The following is a 20846-nucleotide window of genomic DNA, read 5'->3' as shown; positions in this document are numbered from 1 at the left end:
AAAGTCTGTACACTTTAAACAACCTTCAATAGCAAGACACACAATTTTTATTATTGTTCAGATTTATTTTCTATTCACCAAAAAATACCCTGAATGTCTTCTACTTTTATATAGCAATGCTTAGAAATGAAGAGTTTTGTGGTATCACTGAAAAGTGAAACAATGACCCTGTTTTAGTAATGCTACATTTAAACCAAAACAAATGCAAAACAGCAGTCTTGAAATGGGTTAACTTAGATTCAGAATTTTTTCTGAATCTGTAATTTTTATATCAATAAGAACATTTCAACAAAATACAACTCCAAAGCAAAGGAAATAGGTATTTAGGACCATGCACAAAAATTAGGACATTTTAAAGTCCATGAGGAATTTTACACTGCTACTTATTCTTTCTTTTAATAGACTCATCTTTTTAAAGTGACTACAAATTCAGAGTAACTTTTCTAGCTTCCAAAGTATTAAGAGTCACTATATACCTAAAGGCAGGGGGGAAAAATCATATGTGCTTTCACTGTTGCTGTCATAAAAAGAAATTATGTCATTTCTACTTGTTGAGTGCTAAGACTCTCTCTAAAACTACATTAATAGCACATGTCATGAAAAGGTCGCTGCAAATTTTATTAGAACTATAAAGACTAATGTTGGGTACTTGCCATAGCCAACTCTATTTCAACAGTTAAGAAGTTACTCAAATTTTCAGGTAACAACAGGTTATTTTTATTTTTTTATTTTATTTATTTATTTATTTATTTGAAAGGCAGAGTGGACAGTGAGAGAGAGAGAGAGAGAGAGAGAGAAAGGTCTTCCTTTTTGCCATTGGTTCACCCTCCAATGGCTGCTGTGGCTGGTGCATCTCACTGATCTGAAGCCAGGAGCCAGGTTGCTCCTGGTCTCCCATGCGGGTGCAGGGCCCAAGCACTTGGGCCATCCTCCACTGCCTTCCCGGGCCATAGCAGAGAGCTGGCCTGGAAGAGGGGCAACCAGGATAGAATCCGGCGCCCCAACCGGGACTAGAACCCAGTGTGCTGGCGCTGCAAGGCGGAGGATTAGCCTGTTAAGCCACAGCGCCCTCCTCAACAATACAGGTTAACCACATTCTCCTCTTGCTTCAGAAAGAGTAAAAAAAAAAAAAATAGCAGACAGTAAAGAAATAAAGTTCTGTTTAAGTCTACAGTGGCAAAAAAAAAAAGGGGGGGCACAGAAGAATGCGTATTCTGTCCAGAATCCAGGAAACTGAGACTCCATGAACTCAGGAAATGCATCTCAAGGATCTAGAAAAACTGCAGCAAACCAGACCCAAATCTAGTAGAAGAGAAATAATTAAAATCAGAGAAGAAATCAAAAGGATTGAATCAAAAAAAAATTACAAAAATCAGCCAAATGAGGATCTGGTTTTTTGAAAAAATTAACAAAATTGACACCCCATTGGCCCAACTAACTAAAAAAAGAAGAGAAAAGACCCAAATCAATAGGATCAGAGATGAAACAGGAAACGTAACAACAGACACCACAGAAATAAAAAGAATCATCAGAAATTACTACAAGGACTTGTATGCCAGCAAACAGGGAAATCTATCAGAAATGGATAGATTCCTGGACACATACAACCTACCTACATTGAACCAGGAAGACACAGAAAATCTAAACAGACCCATAACTGAGACAGAAATTGAAACAGTAATAAAGGCCCTCCCAACAAAGAAAAGCCCAGGACCAGATGGATACACTGCTGAATTCTACCAGACATTTAAAGAATTAACCCCAATTCTCCTCAAACTATTCAGAGCTATCAAAAAAGAGGGAATCCACCCAAATTCTTTCTATGAAGCCAGCATCACCTTAATTCCTAAGCTGGAAAAATATGCAGCATTGAAAGAGAATTACAGACCAATATCCCTGATGAACATAGATGCAAAAATCCTCAAAAATCTGGCCAATGGAATGCAACAACACATCAGAAAAATCACCCACCCAGACCAAGTGGGATTTATCCCTGGTATGCAGGGATGGTTCAATGTTCACAAATCAATCAATGTGATACACCACATTAACAAACTGCAGAAGAAAAACCATATGATTATCTCAAAGGATGCAGAGAAAGCATCTGATAAAATTCAATACCCTTTCATGATGAAAACCCTAAGCAAACTGGGTATAGAAGGAACATTCCTCAATACAATCAAAGCAATTTATGAAAAACCCATGGCCAGTATCCTATTGAATGGGGAAAAGTTAGAAGCATTTCCAATGAGATCTGGTACCAGACAGGAATGCCCACTCTCACCATTGCTATTCAATATAGTTCTGGAAGTCTTAGCCAGAGCTATTAGGCAAGAAAAAGAAATTAAAGGGATACAAATTAGGAGGGAAGACCTCCTCCACTTTCAAGTCCAGCTTCACCTTGGCTCATACCCTGGGAGGCAGCAAGGAATGGCTCCAGTACCTGAGTCCTTGCCACCCACAGGGTAGATCTGTATTGAGTGCCAGCCTCCTACTTCAACCTGGCCCAACCCCAGCTACCTAATTCTTTCTCTCTTTCCCTCTCTCTCACACTCTCTGACTTTCAAATACAAGTGCAAATAAAAGTAAATACATTTAAAACTTGTTAATACAGGAATTTGACCTTAACAGCAGAGAATCATAAAAGCAGTATCAGCCTGCTCTAGACAGCCTAACAAAAAGCACCTAACAAAAAGCAAACAATTTTGTCTGCTCTAGTGTTTAAAATAAATGCACATTTTTTTGAGGTTATCCTGATCTTTTGCTCTCAACTGGAGCTAGTTCCAGAGCATGATGGATCTAAAAGCTGTTCTGGTCTCACTGACTTAAGACTGAAATCAAGCCTATCAGCAAGCCAGCAGGCACTGGTGTGCACACACAAGGTATTGGAATCTCACACACTTAAGTTGTCCTAATTTTCATTGGGCAGAAAAGTCAAAGAAATTCTGATACCTACTCCAAAATTCAAGTTGTATATTCTAATTACATGACTAGTTCACATATACAAAATTTTAAGTTAAATAAACTGCTTAAAAATGCAAAGAAACACACAGCTCACACGTGCAAGTTCAATCTAAATCATTTAAATACGCTCAGTGTAAGAAACTACCATGCCCTTTCATTGTTTTTGCTTACATGCCCCGATCCAGTTCTCATTCCACCAGAACAACTTCACTATTTTATTCTCATCTATTTACACAAGGATTTCCCTGCCAAATACCATTAGAAAAAAGTCTCCAGTGCTGAAAAACATCTCCAAAACATTGGTCTACTTAACAGTGATAAGCTTGACAAAAAATGTACAGACACTTTAAAAAAAATTTTTTTTTTTTGCTCTATGACATCTTATTACAAATAAATGGAGCCTCATGTATGGATAAAGGGTCTCATTACACTTCAATTTAATTAAATAGATTAAAAAGTTTTTTCTCAACCCAGATTTCAAATGACTGTCTTAAGACTTAACCAATGCTGAAATCCTAAGTCTATATATGAATGACATATGATATTAAAATTCTTTTTTTTAAGATTTAATTAATTTATTTGAGAGGCAGAGTTACAGACAGTGAGAGGGAGAGACAGAAAGACATCTTCCTTTTGCTGGTTCACTCCCCAATTGGCCGCAACAGTTGGAGCTGGGACAATCTGAAGCCAGGAGCCAAGAGCTTCCTCTGGGTCTCCCACATGGGTCCAGGGGCCCAAGGACTTGGGCCATCTTCTACTGCTTTCACAGGCCACAGCAGAGAGCTGGATGGAAAGTGGAACAGCTGGGACTAGAAACAGCTCCCATATGGGAGGCTGGCACCGCAGGAGGAGGATTAACCTACTGCACCACAGCGCCTGCCCCAGATCAATTTTTTTTTTTTTTTTTACAGGCAGAGTTAATCAGTGAGATAGAGAGACAGAGAGAAAGGTCTTCCTTTTCCGGTGGTTCATCCCCCAAATAGCTGCTAGGGCCGGTGTGGTGCGCCGATCTTAAGCCAGGAGCCAGTTGCTTCCACCCGATCTTCCATGCAGGTGCAGGAACCAAGCACTTGGTGCATCCTCCACTGCCTTGCCGGGCCACATCAGAGAGCTGGACTGGAAGAGGAGCAACTGGGACAGAACCGGCACCACAACCGGGACTAGACCAGGGATACCAGTTCTGCAAGCAGAGGATTAGCCTAGTGAGCAGTGGTGCTAGCCCAGATCAAAATTCTTAACTTAAAATTTTCTCTGCCTCTAACCTATGATGGTGCCCATTAAAATGAATAAAATTGTTTTAGGGAAAGTACCATATCTCAAAATCAGTCCCAGTAGAAATCCAAATATTCAGGACATGAGGAATAAGAAATCAATAAGGCATATAGAAAGCAATCACAGTAGTAAAACATCATAAATATGTCCTCCTTATCAGTAATGAAATGTACATGGACCAAATTTGCCAACCAAAAGACAGACATTGGCAGAGTGGAGATTAAAAAAAAAAATCAATCCCACTAAATGTCACCTGCAAGATTCTGACTCTGGAGTCAAAGGCACAACAAGGTTCAAAGGGAATGGATGGAAAAAGATACCCCGTGCATACAGTAACCAAACCTGGGCAGCAGTGTCTACTCTAGTATCAGACAAAATGGCTTTAAATCAAACAAGGATGCCAGAGACAAAGAATATATTAATAAAACAAGATATTACCAAAAGGTTCAGTAGAAAGAAGGTATAATTGTCAACCTATGCAAATCTAATAATAGACACCAAAATATACGAAGCAAAAATTGTCAGAATTAAAAAGGGAAACAGGAGATCTGGAAACAAATCAGCACATGAAAGAGACAGCTGCACTCCTCACAACAGCCAAGCTATGGCATCAGCCCAGATGCCCACTGATGGATAAACAAAACCTGGTATACGTCACAATGGAATACTACTGAACCATAACAAGGAAGGAAATCCTGACATTTTCAGAGATGTAGACAGAACTGCAGATCGTTCTGTTAAGTGAAACAAGCCACATGCAGAAAGACAAATATTGTAGGTTCACATACATATGGAAGCTAAAGCGGGTAAAAGCCACCACTTGCAATGCGGCACCCCACATCAGAGAGCGGCATCCCAGCTACCCTGCTTCCAATCAGGCAGTGGAAGATGGCCCTGCCACCCAGGTGGGAGACCAGGATGCAGTTCCTGGCTGATGGCTTCAACCTGGCCTACATCTATCTGCTGTGGCCATTTGGGGAGTGAACCAGCACACAGATCTCCACCCACCCACTCACCCACCACCACCATTCTGCCTTTCAAATAAATACATTAATTTTTTTTTTAAGTAGTCCATCTGAACTTAGAACAGTGTTCACTAGAGGTTGGAAAGGATAGAGGAATAAAAAGGAGCTGAATAATGGGTCCTGAAGCAAGTCAGACAGAAGTACCAAGTTCTAGTGTTCCAAAGCACAGTGGGACAACTTTAATTCCTAATAATATATTATATAAATTATAATAAACTGGAAAAGAGGAGCTAGTAGGATTTAAGAACAATGATAAGGAAACTGACTTCCTAGTTTGATTGGCTCACAGTGTATATGCACTGAAATATTACACTGTACCCTATAAATATATATAAGTGTTTCATGTTAATAAAAATGGTTAAATAATTTTAAAAACTTAAAAAATGCAGAAGTTGTTCTACAAGAATAGTTAGGATTCTTGATACACCACAACCACCACCCCCAATAAGAACAGAACAACCAGGAAAAAGTAAAGAAATAAAGGACTTGGCAACTAGATCTAACTAGATCTAAAAATTCACAGAGAGGCTGGTAAGGCAGTGCAGCGGGCTAAGCCACCACCCAAAACAAAGGCAAACCTTAAGCAAAATTAAGAAAAAAAGAAGATCCAAATTACTAACATCAAAAGTGGATATAGGGCCTGTGTCGCGGCACAGCTAAGCTGATGCTGGCAATACCAGGCCAGCATCATGGCACAGCAGGTAAAGATGCCACTGGCAATGCCTGCCTCCCCAATGGAGGCTGCTTCAAATCCTGGTTGTTCCACTGCCGAACCAGCTCCCTGCTAATGGTGGAAGATGGCCCAAGTTCTTGAGCCCCTGCACCCATATGGGAGACCCAAAAGAAGCTCCTGACTCCTGGCTTCAGATCAATGCAACTCTGGCCATTGCAGCCATTTGGGGAGTTAACCAGCAGAGGAAGATCTCCCTGTCTCTCCCTCTGTCTGTGACTTTGCCTCGTCAATAAATAAATAAATCTTTTTAAAAAATAGAAAAGATATGAGGCAAAGCCAGAGAGTGCTGGGCACCTCTCCCTAACATAGCTCACATGCATCACAAATTGAGAGAAATAAATGAGAAGTAAATGGAGATTAAAAGGGGAAACAAAGCAGTTTTTTTTTTGTTTGTTTGTTTGTTTATGAGCTGGAGATTAGTTGAGGTTTTCACACTGCACGTTCGGTATTTAATACTTAATCTGCACACGTCAACAGAAATGTACAACCAAATCTGGTTTTTATTCTTAGTGTCATTTCAGATTATTGTAATTCCTCCAATTCAATCGGCTCCTGACTACAACCATTACAAAATCCCTGTATTTTCTGGGAATGACCTTTATTGTGCTGAGTATAATTTTTAATAAGGCCTTCCCCAGAGCCCAGGGTCTGACCCAGGAAAGACTAGATATCCTCAGTGCCATTTCCCTTCCTAATCAAAGTCTTGTGGAAATCCTCTTTATAATTTAAATCAACAGGTTCTCAAAGCATGGCCCATAACTCCACGGGTCCTGACGCTCTCTTAGGGTCCCCACAAGATCAAATTATTTTTATACTAAATTTAAGACTAAATTTAATATACTAAATATGTATAAATAACTTTATACAAAATTACCAGCACCTTGGAAAAAATAAAGGTGGTAACACCAAGCTGTAATTTCCGTCATTCTATTTGTCATTTCCCGGAACCAGCAGCTATTAAGAAAAAAAATGCAGGTTTTCTTAACACAATGTCCTTGAATAATCAAGTTCCTAATTCTCCTAAGTCTCAGCCTACAAATACACCACCTTTTAATACTCTGAGTGGCAGAAAGGGACATATGTGTGAAACACTTGTGCCACACACTGAATTACAGTAATTCGTCGCTTATCTCAGGGCAAAGTGCTTCTCTAACGGAACTGAGAGCTTGAACTAGCCTCTCTGTTCATGAAACAAACATCGCTTTGAGAGAATGACGGATGGCTACAGTTTCTCAAAATTGGGTATACTGTCTCTGTCTGTAATTCTGCCTCTCAAGTAAATTTAAAATCTTAAAAAAAAAAATTGGGCATACTGGCAGAGGTTTTCTCAGAAGTGAAGTGAGTCTACTGTCCCTTTAAGGAAACAACTGCCGCTTACTGGTTGCCAATGATGAACTGTAAGCTTTCAGGCAAAAATCAGAATTCTGAGAAAACAAATCATGATGATATTAATAAGTGTGACTTTCTTTGAAAGCTGTATAAAGAACTATGCCAATATTTGGAAGATGCTACAAAGGCATGTGGTGTGCGCTAGTATTAAAATTGCTTTGTCTTAAAACTGAGTGTGAGGATATTAGCAATACGTTGTGAAGGAGACTGCTTATCTCACAGTGAACATACTGCGGCTGAAAAAGCTCTGGTTTGATGCTTAAACGACCAAAACCCCCCAACTTTGAAGCTGAAGAAGGCAACCCTCTCCATTATTGCAGCACAAGTTGTGGAATCTCTTGAGTGCACAGACCGTCCAGTTGTATGTATCAGACTATTTCTACTGATGGAGTGCTCCAGGTAAGGAAGGGAAATGCTGCTTGTTTTCATTTGCCCGACTCAAGTGTCTGAGAAACCACTCTCTCTTGTTCTCCTAGGCTGCAATGGAACAACTTTACCAGGGTTTGGGCATTTTCTTTTCTGTATAAAACATGCTCAGCAAACTGCACCAGTTAACTAGGGTTTGGTAAACTGTTATGTTAACAATTATGACATCTGCAATGTTTTACAAAGCAACTAATTTAATAAAATCACTGTGAGGACTTCTCATGTAACACACCATGGAAAAAAAAATCCACTGATAACGACTTCAGATTCCACACCACATAACCTTTAGAAACTACCGTTGGTGGAGTTTGTGGTGTAAAATCAAACAAGAACATCAACAATTATCTGAGAAGATGCCTTTCCCAGGCATTAACTGTGTGAGGCTGGATTTTCTCCAGATGCTTGTACATACTTCAACCTAGAGAACTGACTGCAACAGACTTGTAGAAGCCAATATGACAATACAGCTGTTTCTATCAAACCACACAACAAAAGAGAACACTACCATTTTTGTTTTCAAAGGTCATTTTTCATTAAGAATATGCTGTTTGTGTTCATATATAATGAGTTTACAAATGCCATTTCTAGTGAAGTAACAAAACTTTTTATATTTATTTTGATTTACAATACAGTCAACATACACACATAATCCACAAGCAGCTCATTCAGAGTCCTCACTAATTTTTGAGGCAGGTGAAGGAGTCCTAAGACCAAAGGTTTGCAAACATCTGATTTAAAGGACTGAGAATTAAAACTGGTTAAGCATTCTGCAACTGAAAATCCAAAACCGGAAATGCTCCAGGATACTAAACTCTCTGAGGGGCCATAAGACTCCAGAGGGGGAAAATTTCAAACATGATCTCAGGCAATCAAAACATAGCCACAATCGGGGCTGGCACTGAGCACAGCAGGTTAAGCCACCACCCCTGATGCCAGCATCAGTTCTAGTCTCCGCTGCTGTTTCCAATCTGGCTCCTGCTAAGGAACCTGAGAAAGCAGCGGAAGATGGGCTCCTGCCACCCACTTGGGAGACTGGGATGGAGTTCCAGGCTCCCAGCTTCAGCCACTGTGGCCATTTGGGGAGTAAACCAGTAGAAGGAAGATCTTTCCGTCTCTCCCTTTCTCTGTAATTCTGCCTTTCAAATAAATAAGTAAATCTTTCTAAAAAACATTAAAGTATAGCCATACTAAAAATATGCTATGAAGTTATCTTCAGGCTATGTGTATAAGGTGAATACAAAACATAAATGAATTCTGTGTTTAGACCCGGGTCCCATTCCTCAGATATCTTATTACAGATATGCAAATATTCCAAAATCTTAAAAAATCCAAACTCCCAAGCGTTACAAACAAGGGGTACTCAACCTGTATCAGACACTGCAATCCAAGAAGAAAAACAAGTACATAGAATCATTAATGGAAACAAACTTTCTAAGGAAAATTACACAAAAGCTGAAAATGAACACAAAATCAAATCAGAACTAACCTCATTCTACGGAACATAAAAGATCCTTAGATGAAAGTAATTTTGCATGTATTCTAGAAACATGTACTATGCTGATCAGGTAAGCACAAACATACCCATTAATAGTTTGATAGACACTATATTTGATAGCAGTACACGACAGGCAAAGAAACACCCAATAACAAACTCAATTCCAGATTATTAAAATAGCAGCCATCACCTACAGGAGGGAGGCAGTCCAAGGTTTGTCAGAAGGGACAGACAGGGATATTTCAGCACTTCTTGGGCAACAGGGGCACCCCCTGCAGAGTCTAAACTGTTCTATTTAAAACTGCCTCATAGGTGGCCAAGGAAGGCCAGTGATGCTAAGCTCTCAGTCCCACAGGAGCAAATGGATGATAATGGAATGAACCTGCTTGCAGCCCGGTGTATCCTTTGGAAGACCAAGGAGAAGCAGCAGCAGCCCTGACAGGTACCAACCACGTGGGATTTACCAGGCACTATGGGCTAGACTCATCTAACACTCTAGATCACCTTAAGGATACACACCATTATTATTCCATTTTCAGAGTAGAGAAAATTGAAATGCAAAGAGGATAAATACATCGCCTAAAACAAAGGCACGATTCAAACTCACTCTGGCTCTAAGGCCCAACCCTTGGCTACCACACTACAGTACACAGACAAGTACCACACATCACACATCTTGGACCTCCTCTTCCCTCTGATAAGGGAGGTAAACCTATTCTTACAGTTCTTACAGTTCAGCTCAGCAAGATTTTTCTAAAGAGAATGAATGACTCAAGCCAGCTGGAACAGCTTCAACAAACTGCTACCACCCAAGTTCTCCTTGCATTAATACACTCGGCTGTTTCTGCAAAGTCCACCAGATACCATAGTAGTTTCAAGTCTGCCCCTTCATTTCCCAGTTCAGAGTGCATCGGGGATGGCTCTATTGCAGACAGAATTTTGAGAGCCTTAAAAATGAACCTGTAACTTCACCGTACAATCTGCCTCCCAAGAAGTGGAACGGGAAACTGAACAAGTCATATAAGAACTCTGGCACACCCTGGCAAGGCAGTGATGACGGCTCAAGTGGCTAGATTTGTACCACTCAAGTGCAAGACCTGGGCGGAGCTGCCAGTTCCAGGTTTCAGTACTGCCTGGCTGTAGCTGTTACTGGCTTTTGAGTGAACCACTGGACGAAAACTGTCTCCCAAAATCACATCCATAAAAACTTAAAATAAATAAAAGAAAAACCGTCTGCCTTTAGGGTGACAAATAAGGTGTGGATAAGCCAGCACTATCTGACATTCTACATAGGAAATGCTTAAGGGTGGATTCTCCACGGTCTGTGTAGTTTCAACATTTGGCACATGTTTTTAAAATAGGTACCATGTAAAGCACCTAAAATAAATCACTGGTTTGGCTTACAGAGCAGAAAACATTCCACAGCACAATCACAAAAGTAACTTTCTGGTTTTCCAAAAAAAAAAAAAAAAAAAAATAGAGGGATAGAGAAGTTCTAAGAATAATTCCGAGGTTAACAAAGTACTGATGGTTTACAATAAGAAAAGTGAAAAAGGGCGATCAAAAAGACCAGTGAGGTCGCCTCTAAGTACAAATTGTCCTGCACTGGAATTAAACGCTCCTACAATTTTGAACTCCTGCAGAACAAAAAAAAAAAGGGGGGGGGGAAGGAATGGGATGAAAAATAAAAAATCAAAAGCATGCATGCACACAGAATTAGTGCGGTATTGCAAAAGAGAACGTCCGCGTCAGACCCGGAGCCAGCCGCGTTAACGGGCAGTGGGCTCAGCTGTCCAGACGCACAGGGACTGCTCCCAGCCCCTCCCCGGGACAAGGAACCCACCCCAAGCAGACCATCCCGGGCCCGGCAGCAGAGCCTCTGCGTTCGGGTTCCACCGCAACCGCGAACCCGCAACCCCGGCCGGCGGCTGCGGCCAGACTCTGCACTGTCACCCAGGGCCCTGCGACTGGGGCTCCCGAGCCGGCGACAGAGGCGCCCACCGCGCCCGCCCCGCGGAGCCCGCGTCTTGCCGGCCGCCCCGGGCACCGGGCAGGGCCAGCGCCTCAGGCCCCGCGCTGGGGCCGCCCCGCCGAGGGAAAACTCGTCACACACAACCTGTCAGGTGAGGGCGGCGGCCGGGGGCGCTCACCGGCTCCGGGTGGGGGCGCTGGCTGGGGGGCCGCGCCGAGCCGCGGCAGCGGGCTGGGCGCCGGGCGCTGGGCGGCTGCTCGCTGAGCGCACGGCGGATCTGTCGCCGCCCGCCGCCGGGTGTGTCCACACAAACCCCGGAGGCCGGCGAGGCGAGGCGGCGGAGGCCGAGGCCGAACCTGCCCGCATCCCGGGCAACGTCAGCGCGGCGCCCATCCCACCTCACGCCTCGGCCGGCCGACCCGGAGGAGCGGGCGCGGCACCGGGGCGGGCACTCTGAGCGGCCAATGGCCACGGCACGCGCAGGCGGGGGAGCCGCGGGAGAACTGGCTGCGCGCGCATCTCCCCCCACCCCGTGCCGGGCGTCTTGCAGCCGTGCATGCGCGCGGGCACCGCCAACCGCCCGAACCGAACCGGACGGCGGGGCGGCTCCCCGCGTTCTTGCCCTCACCTCTCTATGCGCCCAACAAGGGCTTCTCCCCACTCCCCGCCTTTTCCCAGAACTAGGCCGGCGCCCACCCGGCCACCCCCAGTCACCCTGCAGAAATCACTCTCCCACCACGCATACATCCAACTTGGGGCGGGGTCGCTGGGAGGGGGGGTAGGGGTCTCATCGCTCCCTGCGGCCCGCCTGGTCTCCCCCCACGGCCCCGAGGAGAGGCTGGGCGGGACCTGGCGTTAGCACTGCCCAGCACCTTGGAGAAGCAGACAGTGGCACCGTGTGGCCCAGCCTCATTTTGGGGTGTCGGGTGCTCTACGGCTGGCTGATCTGTTCTCTGTGTGCCCACGTGGACCACAAAGACGGCCCTGCGGCGCTGGCCGCTGCCCCCCGCGCGGGGAATGGCTCCTGGGCAGCCAGAGCCAGTGGCAGGGGAGAGGGGGAATGAGTGACCGCGACTTCGTTTTGCTTTTGTGCTGCTATGGTGCCCGCGGGCCAGGAGGGGGTGGGGGGTGCTATGCAGAGTCAATCCCCTACCGCCAGCTACAGGAGTTCTGTGGAGAGCCGCGAGGTTTTTTTCATGTGTAACCTTGCCATTTGGCTTAAACAGAATTAAAGCAGGTTCACAGTGCAGTGCAGCGTGCCCCCTGCAGATGCACGAGAGACTGCCATGATTTCCCGCATCCTGAGCACCCACAGGTAGGTTATGGTATTTCATTTTCAACAACGGCTGCCCCCGAGCTACACAATCTGAAAAGGCAGTATCTGAGAACACCTAGGTGAGAATATTGAACATTGTGCAAAAACTGAATATATGTGATCTACATGAGAAATGTATTTAAAGATCTGCTCCTAAACAAATTAGCCTGCAATAAGCATTATGTGTGTTGGGGGCTGGCACTGTGCCACAGCAGGTTAAAGCCCCAGCCTGCAGCCCAGTTGGTCCACTTTCAATCCAGCCCCTGCTAATGGCCTGGGAAAGCAGTGGAAAATGGCCCAAGTGCTTGGGCCCCTGCACCACGTGGGAGACCTGGAAGAAGCTCCTGGCTTCAGATCAGCCCAGCTCCGGCTGCTGTAGTCATTTGGGAAGTGAACCAGCAGATGGAAGACCTCTCTCTCTCTCTCTGTCTCTACCTCTCTCTAACTCTGTCTTCTCAAATAAATAAAATCTTAAAAAAAAAAAAAAATCATGTGTGAGTGTGTGTAGAATCTGAATTCTTCAGCAAAGCATTGTTAATGTGGTTTAACAGCTAGGACTCAGGCCCAGACTACCACACACAGCTAGGTAAATAGCAGACTTAGGGAGCTTTTTATTTATTTATTTATTTATTTATTTTTTATTTTTGACAGGCAGAGTGGACAGTGAGAGAGAGCGAGAGACAGAGAGAAATGTCTTCCTTTTGCCGTTGGTTCACCCTCCAATTGCCGCCACGGTAGCGCGCTGCGGCCAGCGCACCACGCTGATCCGATGGCAGGAGCCAGGTGCTTCTCCTGGTCCCCCATGGGGTGCAGGACCCAAGCACTTGGGCCATCCTCCACTGCCCTCCCTGGCCACAGCAGAGGGCTGGCTTGGAAGAGGGGCAACCGGGACAGGATCGGTGCCCCGACCGGGACTAGAACCCGGTGTGCCGGCGCCGCAAGGCAGAGGATTAGCCTAGTGAGCCGCGGCGCCGGCCAAGGTAGCTTTTAAATGATTGCAAACACATAGTTTGCTGTGTGAGTGACATACCTTTTGCTGTGGCAAGAGTTGGGAGGACTCACCCTCCCCTGGACAATGTGACTTCACAGCTTCTGGGACACCACGTGTGAGAACATGGCAGGAATATTCTCTCCCAGTGGGACGTATACATTACCACTTCTCATGTCCTATATGTGAGCTGCTGACCACACCTACTGGAGTTTAAAATAATTGGGTTTGAATCAAATTGATAAGTTTCTATACTGCAAAACAGAACAGTCAGGAAAGTGAAAAGGCAACCGACAGAATGGGAAAAATATTTGCAAACTATGCAACAAATAAAGGATTAATAAACAACATCAAGAGATCAAGAAACTCTACAACAACAAAACAAACTAACTACTTAAGAGATGGGCCAAGGACTTCAACAGACATTTTTCAAAAGAGGAAATCCAAATGGCCAACAGACACATGAAAAAATGTTCAGGATCACTAGAAATCAGGGAAATGCAAATCAAAACCACAATGAGGTTTCACCTTACCCCTGTTGGAATGGCTCACATACAGAAATCTACCAACAGATGCTGGTGAGGATGGGGGGAAAATGGGACACTAACCCACTGTTGGTAGGAATGCAATCTGGTAGAGCCACTATGGAAGTCAATCTGGAGATTCCTCAGAAACCTGAATATAACCCTACCATAAAACTCAGCCATCCTACTCCTTGGAATTTACCCAAAGAAAATTAAATTGGCAAACAAAAAAGCTGCCTGCACATTAATGTTTATTGCAGCTCAATTCACAATAGCTAAAGACTTGGAATCAATCTAAATGCCCATCAACAGTAGACTGGATAAAGAAATTATGGGATATGTACTCTACAGAATTCTATACAGCAGTCAAAAACAAGGAAATCCGGTCATTTGCGATAAAATGGAGGAATCTGGAAAACATCATGCTGAGTGAAATAAAACAGTCCCAGAGGGACAAATATCATATGTTCTCCCTGATCAGTGACAACTAACCAAGCACCAAAAAGGAAACCTGTTGAAGTGAAATGACACTATGAGAAACAATGACTTGATCAGCCCTTGTCCTGATTGTCGATGAACAACTTAATACTTTATCCCTTTTAATATTTTTTCTACTTAATATTAATACTATTGGTTGAAGTCTTTAATTAACACACAAATATTCCTAGGTGTTTAAATTTAACTGAAAAGTGACCCCTGTTAAATATGAGTGGGAATAAGAGAGGGAGGAGATGTACAGTTTGGGACATGATCAATCGGATTTCCCCAAATGGTGGAGTTAGAAATGTGCCAGGGGATTCCAATATAATCCCATCAAGGTTGCATGTACCAATGCCATCTCACTAGTCAAAGTGATTAGTTTCAGTTCACAATTGATCATAATGATAGGATTAATAGTCAAAGGGATCACATAAATAAGACTAGTGTCTGCTAATACTAACTGATAGAATTAAAAAGGAGAGAATGATCCAACATGGGAAACAGGATACACAGCAGACTCATAGAATGGCAGATGTCCTAAACAGCACTCTGGCCTCAGAACCAGCCCTTAAGGCATTCGGATCTGGCTGAAGAGTCCCTGAGAGTATGGAAAGCCAAGAAACTCTGGCAAAAAAACAAACAAACAAACAAAAAAAACCAACAAAACCTAAATGAAAGGTCTTTGCAAGTGAGATCCCAGTGGAAAGAATGGGCCATCAAAGAAGGAGATAACTTTCTATGAAGGGAGGAGAGAAATTCCACTTTGACTATGACCTTGTCTAAATAAGATTGGAGTTGTCACACTCAAAAGGCTTCCATAGCCTTGGTAACTCATGACAAGAGCCTAGGGTGATTACTTACACCATAAACAAGAGTATCAATTGTTAAGTCAACAACAGGAGTCACTGTGCACTTACTCCCCATGTAGGATCTCTGTCCTTTGCCGGAGACCAGCTCCAGCCAGTCCAGGGCCCCAAGGTTTGAGAGGTGTTGGCTCTCGAAGAAATTAGAGACACACTCACAGCAAGGCTGATGGCATGGCTCTGGCTTTCAAGCACGAGACTTTGTTTTTACATCATGTCACACAATGATTCTTTCTTCTTACAATGAAAAGTCTGTTGTCCATTTTTTAAAATTACAATTTCTTTGATTTTCAAGGGCATATTTAGAGTATGGGTTACAATTACAGACAGGTGCAAGATAAGGGCTGCCCACACAAGCCAAGGCCTGGAGTGCTGCTCAACTATGCAGAAATTGGCTACACAAGCTAGAGTCCTGAATGTGTTGTGCAATGTGAATTAATGCTATAACTAGTATTCAAACAGTATTTTACACTTTGTGTTTCTGTGTGGGTGCAAACTGTTGAAATCTTTACTTAATATATACTAAATTGATCTTCTATATATAAAGATAATTGAAAATGAATCTTGATGTGAATGGAATGGGAGAGGGAGCAGGAGATGGGAGGGTTGTGGGTGGGAGGAAAGTTATGGGGGGGGAGCCACTGTAATCCAAAAGCTGTACTTTGGAAATTTATATGTATTAAATAAAAGTTAAAAAATATATTTTATGGTTTATCTTTCCATTTTATTGTTAATTTCAAATAACTTCTCTAAGACACAAAATAAATAAATAAGCTAAATAAATAATAAACAAGCTAAATAAATAATTTTGGTAAATCATTTGATTGCATATCATATTATCATCTGTGTCTTTTATGTTTCTGGCAGCTTATAAGATCATGCAAATATTTTTATAATTTCATTTGATGACCTTTAAAAATGCCACAACATCACCTATCTACCCACAGAAGGTTTACAGTGACAGATCTTTGAGTGTTTATGCTTTATAAAGGGTTAATATCATAAAAAAGGAGAACAAGGAAGAAAAGAAAAGATAGGAAAAGGAAAGAAAAGGAAAGGAAAAGAAAGGAAAAAGAAAAAAAGAAAAGAAAAGAAGGGGCCACATTGTGGCATATTGGGTTAAGCCACTGCCTACAATGCCGGCATCCTGTTTGGGTGCTAGTTCAAGTTCTGGCTGCTCCACTTCCAATTTAGCTCCTTGAAAATGTGCCTGGGAAAGCAGGAAAAATGGCCCAAGTACTTGGTTCCTTGCCATCGACATAGGAGACCCAGAAGAAGCTCCTGGCTCCAGCTTTGGCTTGGCCCAACACCCACCCCTACCCCCATCCTCACCCTCACCCACAGCTGTGGCCTTCTGGGGAGTGGATTAACAGATGGAAAATCTCTCTCTCTGTCTCACTGTTTCTCCCTCTCTCTGTAACTCTGACTTTCAAACAAATAAATATTTAAGATTTTATATATATATAAATATATATATAGAGAGAGATTATATATATATATATATATATATATATATATATATATATATAGAGAGAGAGAGAGAGAGAGAGAGAGTAATTCAGTTGCAGATAACTAGAGGAATATGCCCTAAAAACAGAAAGAATTGTAGCTGGCGCTGTGGATCAACAGGCTAATCCTCCACCTAAGCGGCGCCGGCACACCGGGTTCTAATCCCAGTCCAGGCACCGGATTCTGTCCCAGTTGCCCCTCTTCCAGGCCATCTCTCTGCTATGGCCCAGGAGTGCAGTGGAGGATGGCCCAAGTCCTTGGGCCCTGCACCCACATGGGAGACCAGGAGAAGCACCTGGCTCCTGCCTTCGGGTCAGTGGGATGAGCTGGCCGCAGCGGCCATTGGAGGATGAACCAACAGCAAAGGACGACCTTTCTGTCTGTCTCTCTCTCTCTCTCACATCACTATCCACTCTGCCTGTTAAAAAAAAACAACAAAACAAAAAAACACAGAAAGAATTGTGAAAATAATCCTGGACTATTTTCAATAACCACATGGTTGGAGACCATGGTAGACCAGGAGTGTGTCCCAGATTCTCCGTAGGGAAGTCTTCTTGTTGCTGGAACTGGATGCCATGTTGCCTGGGGTCATGCTCTTCCTGGCGTAGTCCATATCTGGTGACCAAGTAGGACAGGACTATAAATTCTGGTCAGTGAGACATCTGTGAAGGGCATCGTCCACTCCAGAACTCTCTGCTGGACTGGTCCAGGTTCTGGGGAGTCTGGTTGTGTCATAAGTCATAACACATTGATCTGGCTTCTGCCTAATTCTTACTGCTTTCCTTTTTGTTTCTCTGCTGTACCCCAAACTCCATTTCAGTGTCATCTTCTGGAGAACCCAGTCTGTGACAGATGTATTATTATTAGTACTATTATTTGGAGAACTTTATATGTGTGGATTGAGGTAAAACAAATGGAGTATTGTATTCTTATTACATTTATTTTTTGTCAAAATCAGAATTTTGGGAGTAGGAGAAAGGAGTTTTAGGGAAAGAAAATGAAGATTTAAATAAAAACTCTGGAGATTTAGACTTTGGTTTTGATGATTAATGTGAACACATGCTGCATTTTATATTTAAAATATAAATTTCAGTGGTAGATGTTTGGTGCAGCTGTCAAGTCACTGCTTGGGACTCCTGTATCCCATATTGGAGTGTCTGGTTTGAGTTTTGGCTACTCCACTTCTGGTTCCAGTTTCCAGTTATGCCCACCCATGTAATTGGGTCCCTGTCACCCACTTGGGAGACCAGATTTAATTCCGGGTTCTTTGGATCAGCCTGGCCCAGCTGTGGCTGTTGTGGACATCTGGGAAGTGAACCAGTAAAGGAAAGATAACTATCAGTCTGTCTTTCTTTGTTCTCTGTCTCTCTATCTTTCAAATAAAAGAAAATAAATACAAATTAAAATACATATTTTACTATCAGTGAGATTTGCTGCTTAAAAACGTCCCAAGGGGCCGGTGTTGTGGCATAGTGGGTAAAGCCTCCAGTACCATATGGGTGTCGGTTCAAGTCCTGGCTGCTCCACTTCCAATCCAACTCTCTGCTATGGCCTAGGAAAGCAGAAGATGGTCCAAGTTCTTGGACCATGAGGGAGACCAGAAAGAAGCACCTGGCTCCTGGCTTCAGACTGGCCTAGCTCCAGCCATTGTGGCCACTGGGGGAGTGAACCAGTGGATGGAATATCTCTCTCTCTCCCTCTCTCTCTCTGTAAACTCTACCTTTTGAATAAATAAAAAAAAAATCATAAAAAAGACTACCAGGGTGGTATCAAAGGAACTTGGAATCAATGTGAATTACACTTTCACTGAAGAAAGATGAAAAAATTTGATAATGCATAAGGATAATCACTGAAAAATATTCAGATACTTCAGATATTGTTCAAATCTGTAAGTTCATGATGGCACTAAAGAAAAAAATGCCACTGATCATCTCTGGCAATGCGAGGGATCTGACTCATATGTTTTTGTGTTTTTTTTCTTTTAAGATTTATTTATTTGAAAGAGTTACACAGAGAAGGAAGGTGAGGTAGAGACAGAGAGAGAGGTCTTCCATCTGATAGTTCACTCCCCAGTTGGCCGCAACTGTGGGAACTTGGTTTCAGGTGTGACAATATTGCTCTTATTTTTTAAAGATTTATTTACTTACTTGTAAGTCAGGGTTACACAGAAAGAAAAGTAGAGGCAGAGAGAGAGAGAGAGAGAGAGAGAGAGAGAGAGAGAGAGAGAGAGAGAGTCTTCCATCTGCTTGTTCACTCCCCAGATGGCTGCAATGGCTGGAGCTACACTGATCTGAAGCCAGGAGCCAGGAGCTTCTTCCCGGTCTCCCATGTGGGTGCAGGGGCTCAAGGACTTGGGCCATCTTCTACTGATTTCCCAGGCCATAGCAGGGAACAGGATTGGAAGTGGGGCAGCCAGGACTGGAACCAGTGCCCATATGGGATTCTCACACTGCAAGCGGCAGCTTTACCTGCTACGTCACAGCTCTGGTCCCTATTCTCTTTTTTTTGAAGAGCTTTCTTTACTGCTGCTGAAATTCATGGCTGCAGTCAGCCAACAACGATAACCATAGCCAGCTGATAGGTCTCTGCTCTGCCTTGTGTCTGCACCTCTGCTTCCAGAAGTCTGTTCCTGAGTCTTGTGTCAGTCCCTGCTCAGGAAACTCAGATCCAACTGAGGCTGAGTTGAGATCTTAGCACTGCACAGGAGCCAGCCATACAGACAGCACTGGAAGTAGCATGGGCTTGAAAGGAGAGTGAATTACCCAATAGGAAAAACCAGTCATGTCCATTTCAAGCCCACAGGGGCTGGCTCTGAAAGATGCAGATGAAAGGATGCACTTTTCTCTCAGTAAGCGTTCTTACAATTGCTTTCCTGTTATCATCGTTTCTCCTGTAAATGGATGTAATATGTAATTATTTTAATTGATTTTCCTTGCCCCTGCCTCCATGCACTGCAAACTTTTTATGAGAAGGAACTGGCGGGCACTGTGGCTTAACAGGCTAATCCTCTGCCTTGCGGCGCCGGCACACCGGGTTCTAGTCCCGGTTGGAGCGCTGGATCCTATCCTGGTTGCCCCTCTTCCAGGCCAGCTCTCTGCTATGGCCTGGGAAGGCAGTGGAGGATGGCCCAAGTCCTTGGGCCCTGCACCTGCATGGGAGACCAGGAGAAGCACCTGGCTCCTGGCTTCGGATCAGCAAGATGTGCCGGCTGCAGCGGCCATTGGAGGGTGAACCAACAGCAAAAAGGAAGACCTTTCTCTGTCTGTCTCTCTCTCTCTCACTATCCACTCTGCCTGTCCAAAAAAAAAAAAAAAAAAAAAAAAAAAGGAGGAACTGTGGTGCTGGTACTGTGGCACAGCAGGTAAAGCCATCCTCTGCAGTGCCAGCATCCCATATGGGCACTGTTTCAAGTCCCAGCTGCTCTACTTCCAATCCAGTTCTCTGCTATCACCTGGGAAAGCAGAAGAAGATGGCTCAGGTCCATAAGTGAGATATATTCTCAGTTAAAAAGAGGAAACAAATACAGGAAGTCAGGCATTAATACTAGGTTGATAAAACTTAAAATGTTTTAATTATATACACCCTATTTTTTTTAAACCAGGCAAAACATACATATATAAAAGAGCAATTTAACTTTTTTCAAGTTTTTAGGTATAAATGACAATAGCAGATAAACTTTAGACTTCTTATAGCCCAACCTGCAATGACAATAGTCAAACTAACTCTCCATTAAGAAGAAATTTAACGAGGCACGCTTTCTAGTGGGTGATATCCTCTTCCAAACCAAAAAGGGGGAAAAATGTTAAGCATATGAATAGCAAGGTTGTCATGTAACATTTTCTCATTTTGGTAATTTTACTCATTCTAGTTACCTTAAAAAATAAACTCATC

At 43.3% G+C, this 20846-nt stretch overlaps 1 long non-coding RNA gene across 5 annotated transcripts in view; it reads right to left on the bottom strand.

The window, feature by feature from the left end:
- The window catches only part of LOC133754823 (uncharacterized), a 38415-nt gene extending 26893 nt beyond the window's left edge, over window positions 1-11522 (bottom strand). For 3 of the 5 annotated variants that reach the window (XR_009865301.1, XR_009865300.1, XR_009865297.1), the window contains exon 1: window positions 11455-11522. This is a non-coding gene — a long non-coding RNA (uncharacterized LOC133754823). Of the gene's footprint in view, window positions 1-6874; window positions 6938-11420 lie in introns of those variants that run through there. The other 2 variants (XR_009865298.1, XR_009865299.1) reach the window with 2 other exon arrangements.
- Window positions 11523-20846: the final 9324 nt, after the last annotated feature.

This window comes from Lepus europaeus, unplaced genomic scaffold (genome assembly GCF_033115175.1).
Source record: "Lepus europaeus isolate LE1 unplaced genomic scaffold, mLepTim1.pri SCAFFOLD_29, whole genome shotgun sequence".
Lineage (NCBI taxonomy): Eukaryota > Metazoa > Chordata > Mammalia > Lagomorpha > Leporidae > Lepus > Lepus europaeus.
The sequence above is the reverse complement of the archived record's forward strand: the minus strand, read 5'-3'. Positions and strand labels throughout refer to the sequence as shown.